Below are 7,085 nucleotides of genomic sequence, written 5' to 3' on the forward strand. Positions count from 1 at the left end.
GGGACCTGCAGGGGGGCACGGGGACCTGCAGAGCCTCCTCCCGACCAGGATGTGGCCAGGGCCCAGTCTGGACCCCATGACCACAAAGCTCTCTCATTTCCCCTTTTAGGTTCTGCTCACGATACCAAAAGCCTTAAGAGAAAGGGGTTTTATTACCACAGCCCTGCATCACCAATCCCACCATGAATTCCCTCTGCCTTGCTCCCACCTAGAGCTCTTTTCTGCTCTCCACCTGACCCTTTAGGCTTTTGCTTGCTCATTTGTGGCAAAACTGCCCATGCCCAGCTCTGGAGCACAATGGGAGTGACAGTCTCASAGCTGTGACACAGCCCAGTGCTCTGATTGATCCCAGACTGCACCAAAATCCCTGCCCCGAGCTCCAAATCCCACCAGAACATCCCTTCCATGACCCAGAGACTCCAGTGGGTGTTCCCTTGGCATTGCTGTAAAAGGTCCCAATCAGCCCTGCTCAGAGCAGGGATAGTGGATAGGCAGAACTTCTGCAAACTGATCATTTCTGCTCAGCACTGGTATTCCTACAGACCAACATTCCTGCACACAGATCCACCTGGGCAGGGCTGGGAAGGACAGAGAAGGTTGTGTGGAGACCTCAGAACCCTTCCAGTGCCTGAGGCACAAGGCAGCAGGAGACACACTCTGGATCAGGAACTGCAGCCACAGGACAAGGCAGAACAGCTTCAAACTGAGAAAAAAGAAATTYAGGTTGGATATGTAGAAGAAACTTCTCGTTGTGAGGGTGGTGAAGCACTGATGTTTGCCARAGAAGCTGTGGCTGCCCCAGGATCCCTGGAAGTGTCCAAGGCCAGGCTGGACAGGGCTTGGAGAACCCTGGGATAGYGGAAGATGTTGGGATTGGAACAGGATGAGCGCCCTCCCAGCCCAAACCATTRTGGGATTCCCCAAGTCTCCAGAGTTGGAAAACATCCCTGCTGACACAGAAAGGGACACTCTTAATCAGCTCAGTATCACCACATTAATCTACAGCCAGAGCCCAGCTTTAACACATGAACCACATGCCCAAGCCCTGCTGGGACAGCTGCTCCACTGATCCCACACATCCATAAGCCTCTTTTCTGCTTAGGAAAGACTTAGGATGACTTTGGATCCTACAAAACCCAAAAATCTTGTTTTTCACTTTGCACATAGGCCCTGTTTATTGCCTGCTCTGTTCTGTGCCTTGAAACATCTGGAAAGATCACAGACCCATTTCAAGTMATCCAGGAAAGCTCTCTAGGAACAGCCACAGAGCAGAAGTGGTGGTTGAGCTTCAGGATCTGAGCATGGGCCATGCCCAGCCAGAACTTCCACCCCCTGGCACTGGGATTTATGGATCTCTTCTGGATTAATGAGGCCATGAAGAAAGGTCCAGCAGCCCAGTAGGGCTCACCTGGGCAGCGTGAGCTCCACAGATCCAGGCTTGGCCAGCACCAACCAGGGCATCTCCAAACCTCCCACAGCTTTGAGCCCAGCATTGAAGGGAAAAAGGAATAAAGTCCTGGATTTATTCACAGAACAGACTCCACACAACCACCTGGGAGCACAAAGGTGCCAGCACTGGCCAGGGGAACAGAATCATGGAATGCTTTGGATGGGAAGGGACCTCCAGACCATCCCTACTGCAGGGACACCTCCCACTGTCCCAGGCTGCTCCCAGCCCCARTGTCCAGCCTGGCCTTGGACACTGCCAGGGATCCAGGGGCAGCCACAGCTTCTCTGGGCACCCTGTGCCAGGGCCTGCCCACCCTCCCAATTCCTTCCCACTATCCACAGCACTCAGCCAAGCACAACTCAGAGACCCTGAGAGGTSCCAGTGCCAGGAGTAGGAAGGGGAGAACATTCCAAGGAAGTTCCCTGGTAAGTTCTCCTTTGTTGTTCCTAACTGGTAACACAACAGGTCATCCATGACTGGAGTGGGGAGGAGGCACCAGAGCCCTCGACAGAGCTCCCCAAACACTGCATCTGCTGCTTTCACTTCCTCCTGGCCCAATTCTGTTGCTTCCCCAATCCCTTCACCTCTCCCAAGGGCACGGGGAAGACCCTGGGCTGCTCTGCACAGCTTCTTTGTCCCACCTGTCCCCAAGCTTCCTTCTTGTCCCTCTGTCCCAAGCTTCCAGCCTGTCCTTCCTGTCCCTGAGCTTCCCTCTTGCCCCTCCTGCCTCTCAGCAAGGCACCTGCTGCTCCCTGGGAGGTGACACCTTCCCTKGCCCTCCAAGTGCTCTCTCACCGTGTGCTTCCCACCCATCACTCCCACAAAGGTGCCAACCTTCCCTGGACATGGCTCAGGGATGAGCAAGTTTTCCCCTTACCCACTTCCTAAGGAAACTCCTCAGCCCAAAGGTATCCAAGGGCAAAGGACATAGAGGAGTGATCATTCACTGTAACAGACATGGAAACAAAACCCAAGAGCAGCTTCCAGCACAAGGAAGTTCCCCACACAACAGGATTTACACCCAGCTGGCTCCCAGTTCTCCTCTGCCATCTGGCCTGGCAGCATTCCAGAAAACAAACCCAAATAATTCTTTCCAATCTAAGAGGAGATGATCATTAAGTATAGGTGGTGCTTATCACAGTCAATTAAACAACATCAGTGTCCACCTGAAATGACTGTGGAGGTTACAGAACTTGGAAAAGCAAGGATTACAGTTTTCCCTTCACACGCTTCCCAAGGAAACTCCTCAGCACAAAGATATCTGAGGGGAAAGAATATAAAGCAGGGAAGAAAGTCCTGGTCATGGAAGAGACATGGAAACAAAGTCCAAGGAGTCCTCCACACAGAGCATCTTCTGAAGTGTTCCCCCAAGTTTTCACAGAGGAGAAGAGTTCATGTGAGGTCAGGAATAACTGACCAGGTCATGGAGGAAAAGAATATCAAACAAACATGACAGAGTTTATCACGAGTTTCTCCTGCTCTTCTACTTCCCCCAGGCATCCCTGCCTGGGTCTGACTCAGCACAGCCCTAACACAGAGAATCACTGACTTCACAAGCTCAGGATTGGCTTTTCCAGGGAAAATACTTGAAGAGGAAGTGATCCCTTCAGGCAGCAGAGCAGGTGAGCCAGGGTCCAGCCCCAGCTGAGGCTGCGGTTCTCAGGGGACTGGAACTCCAAGGCTTCCCCTGCTCCCCTCACTGCTCCTCTGGCCCAGCAATAATCAAGAGTTAATGAAATAATGGCCCGAGAAATTCCAGTGCTTCCAGCTGGCAGCAAATGCCTTTGAGGAAATGCTTTCAAGGGATCCTGGCTTCTCTTGCAACACCTGAACTACTGAGATTATCCCAGGACAGGCAGAGCCAGCTCACTGCAAAGCCCCTTAGAAACCCAACCACMGCCTCCTCCATCCAAGCCTCCCCAACCTACCTGAGCAATCACACCTTCATGGGTGTGCAGAGCTGCCCAAAGTTCCTAATTCCTCCCAGGAACCTGTCCTGGAGCAGCTCCCAGGCTGCTGATCCTGCATGCACCCACCCAGGGTGTGTGGGCAGCCATCCTGYCACATGAGGTCAGGATAATTTTGGGGTTTTTTGGTTTTATTTTTAAGCCAGTTTTAAGCTGCTGCATCAACCCCACATTGGTTGCATTAGAGCAGAAAAGCAGTCCCAGATTCCAGGGACATTCTCCCGCCTCTGACCTCCAAAAGCTCCTGTCAGTTCCTCCAAGCACWGTGCTGAAGATGTGGAAGTGGGACCAAGCACGACTCCAGTGCTCCAAGGATGACTCTCCTACCTCCACTTAAACAAGAATAACTTACTAATCACAAATCCACCCTCCACAGACCTGAAGAGACCAAAACTTGAGCCTGATGCTCACAGTATTATTTAAGACAGAAGCATTTTCACCTGAAAATGAGCCAAAGTGGAGATTACTCAGAGTTAGAACATAAAGGAAGAAGCAATTCCTTGGAAGGTTCCTGCAGGAGCCATTACCTCCACCTGCTGAGAAGCCAAGGCAAAACCAGACTCGAAAGGTTTATCAGGAGGAAACAAAACTAAACCTTGGATAAGTCACATTAAATGCTGCTCACAGCAGAGGGAAGAGCAGCCCCACAGCCAGAGAAGCTGTRGCTGCCCCTGGATCCCTGGCAGTGTCCAAGGCCAGGCTGGACATTGGGGCTGGGAGCAGCCTGGGACAGTGGGAGGTGTYCCTGCCATGGCAGGGGTGGGACTGGATGGGCTTTAAGGTCCCWTGCAACCCAAACCCATCTGGGATTCTGGGATTGTGATCCTGTACAGAACAAGGATTAACTGGTCCTGGTTCCTCCTGATCAGAAACAGCAGCTCCCTCCTGTCTGACCTGGCCACAGAGAGCACATTTTCCCAGAAAAAAAAGGGAATAGCTGTGGACCAACAAATAATAAATTCAGCTATCCAGGCCTTCAGAAGGGATTCTCCACAAGCTTAAACTCACCCCCATCCTGCACTGGAGCTCTGACTGGCTTATCAAAAGACACAAACCACACAAACTACACTTTGTTCTGGTTTCTGCTCACTCCACRCCTGAGCTTTTCAGATGCCACCAGCCCCAGTGTTCCCAAACTCCTGAGCAGCACGAGCCAAAGAATCAGTGACCTTACACCAGCAAATTAACCCCAGGGACTTGACTACACCCTCCTGTCCCTCCAGATGCACTGCACACAGAGGCTTTGGCAGCCCAGGGCTGCCCCAGGGCTGAAGAGCAACAGCAGGGCACAGCCTGGGCTCACAAACACCACTAAGCCTCTTGAGCAATCAGGTGACTCCAGCACCAAGGAAGCACTGTCTGCTCCTGCAGTCACCCCGGAGCACKCACATAAGGGAGCACTTGAACACCAAAACAGAGCCCCAATCCCTCGCCCTGCCCTGCAGGGACCGGCTGACCCCAGAGCTGCAGAGCCCACGCACAGACACCTCAATTCCCTGAGTAGGACAGGTCCGGCCTCAAACTGGCGATTGTGAAGCGATTTAGACATTCCCACAAGTCTCTGTTCTTTTGATGTYGGATAWTTGCRGAACTCACCCCACCGAGGTGACACYCACTGTCACTGTAGGATCCCACAGTCCTCAATTCCCTGAGTTCATGGCCCTCAACTCCCTGGATTCAGTCCTCAACTGCCCAAATTCACAGCCCTCAACTCTGTGAATTCACAGCCCTCAACTTCCCGAATTCTCAGCCATCAACAGCCTGGATTCAGCCCTTGACTCCCCAGATCCATGGGCCTCAACTCCCTGAATACAGTCCCTCAAATCCCTGGCCCTCACTGAACTCGGGAGACAAGAACCCCATGCTCTGCAGTAACACCAGCCCTAGCTTTGAGCAGAACGGGTTAAATGCAGTAAAACAGATTAACTGGGAACATTTTCCTCCCTGAGCAGCCCTGTACCACTCAGGTGTTCCTCCTGTTAGTAACACAAATCTGTTAAACTGCTGGAGAATGTCCCTCTGTGGTTACAAGAGTTAGGAATGAAACCCATTTAAATCAACCCCCTTGCTGAGCTGTTTTCTATCTAAACAATATTACACAGCTGGAAGTAGCCAAGATCAAATCTTCCAAAAARACACTGCAAGATGCACGAGCTGCTGTCTGAGATCCCTCTGGGGATTGAACTTAAGAATCCTAAAACCACAAAAAGGGTCTGGAGGAGGGACCTTAAAGCCCATCCAGTGCCACCCCAGCCATGGCAGGAACACCTCCCACTGTCCCAGGCTACTCCCAGCCCCAATGTCCAGCCTGGCCTTGGACACTGCCAGGGATCCAGGGGCAGCCACAGCTTCTCTGGGGCACCCTGTGCCAGGGCCTGCCCACCCTCCCAGCCAAAAACTCCTTCCCAATACAAGGGCAYTGAAAAAAGGCACAGATAAACTTCTTAAAGAACATCAGAAACACAGAGTCAGGCTTCAATGTGATGTTTAAAACCTCAGTAGGGACGATTTATTGTTTTCCAATGACTCCTGTGGCCCAGAAGATTCCCAGCTCAATGCCCGTGAGCCACGGAGGAGGTCCCTGCCTGCACTTGCAGAAATTCTCTTACAGAAAGCAAAGGGCAGCGCGCTGCTGCTCTAAGCACAGAACGAGGGGAGATGTTGCAACCATTCGAGTTGCAAACTGCTGCAATAATCGTTTGAGCAGGGTGAGCTCAGCAGAAAGCAGCCCAGGCTTCCCTTTAACCTATGTTGGGCAGCTGGAAAAATCATTTCATTACAGAGTATTCCAATGTGAAGCCCTGCTCTTTTTGAGCCTGAGAAATGTAACATTTGTGCTCCAACTTATCCCAAGTTCAGCTTCCCTCTGCACACACAGCTTASTCCAGTTTCCCCCAGTGCAACCCTATGGAAACAAATGACCAAGGAAATTAATCCACGTGGTCTTCCAGCCCTTCACCTTTCCTGGAAGCAGCATGGCAGGGTTTGGAGGGGGGTAAGGACACAGAACATGACAGTGATTGAGTAAGCAGCTCTCTAACCAGGGAACACGGACACCCCAAAGCATAGAATCATGGAATTGTTAAGGTTGGAGAAGCCCTCCAAGACCAAGACCAAGCCCAACCATTCCCCAGCACTGCCAAGGCCATCACTCATCCATGTCCCCAAGTGCCACATCCACACAGCTGTTCAATCCTTCCAGGAAGGGGGACTCCACCACTGCCCTGGGCAGCTGTGCCAGGGCTGGACAGCCCTTTCCATGACTGAATTCTCCCAGTACCCCACCCGAACCTCCCCTGGCACCAATTGAGATAGTTTAATCTCGTCCTGTGACTGTTCCCTGGAGCTACATCCCGACACCCTCCGCTCCCAGACACACCAGTAACACGCCAGCAATATATCGGTTGCACCCCAGTAACAAGCCAATAATACGCCAGTAAAAGGCCAGGAACACCCCAGTAACACGGCAATTATACACCATTAACACACTAAAGGCCCCCCAGCACCCCCGCCGGGTCCCGTGGGCCTGTCCCCGCTTCTCCCCCACCCCCGCTCCCAACGCCGACCCCGGTGCCGAGCGCGGCCTCCTCCCGCCGGCAGCGCCTCCCGAGCCCGGTGCCGGGAGCGGGGCAGGGCCCGGCCAGACCCCCTCACCCCCGCCCGGCCCC

At 52.8% G+C, this 7,085-nt stretch overlaps 1 protein-coding gene across 5 annotated transcripts in view; it reads right to left on the reverse strand.

Annotated features, from left to right (window-relative positions):
* The window catches only part of VAMP7 (vesicle associated membrane protein 7), an 11,918-nt gene extending 11,100 nt beyond the window's left edge, over nucleotides 1–818 (reverse strand). For 2 of the 5 annotated variants that reach the window (XM_057374997.1, XM_057374994.1), the window contains exon 1: nucleotides 610–818. The gene's annotated coding sequence lies outside the window, so the exon portion shown is untranslated. Of the gene's footprint in view, nucleotides 1–544 lie in introns of all 5 variants that reach the window. The other 3 variants (XM_057374996.1, XM_057374995.1, XM_057374993.1) reach the window with 3 other exon arrangements.
* Between the last annotated feature and the right edge of the window lie 6,267 nt (nucleotides 819–7,085).

The sequence above is a fragment of the Malurus melanocephalus genome, unplaced genomic scaffold (assembly GCF_030028575.1).
Source record: "Malurus melanocephalus ecotype Western Australia unplaced genomic scaffold, MMel_1.1 scaffold_237, whole genome shotgun sequence".
NCBI lineage: Eukaryota > Metazoa > Chordata > Aves > Passeriformes > Maluridae > Malurus > Malurus melanocephalus.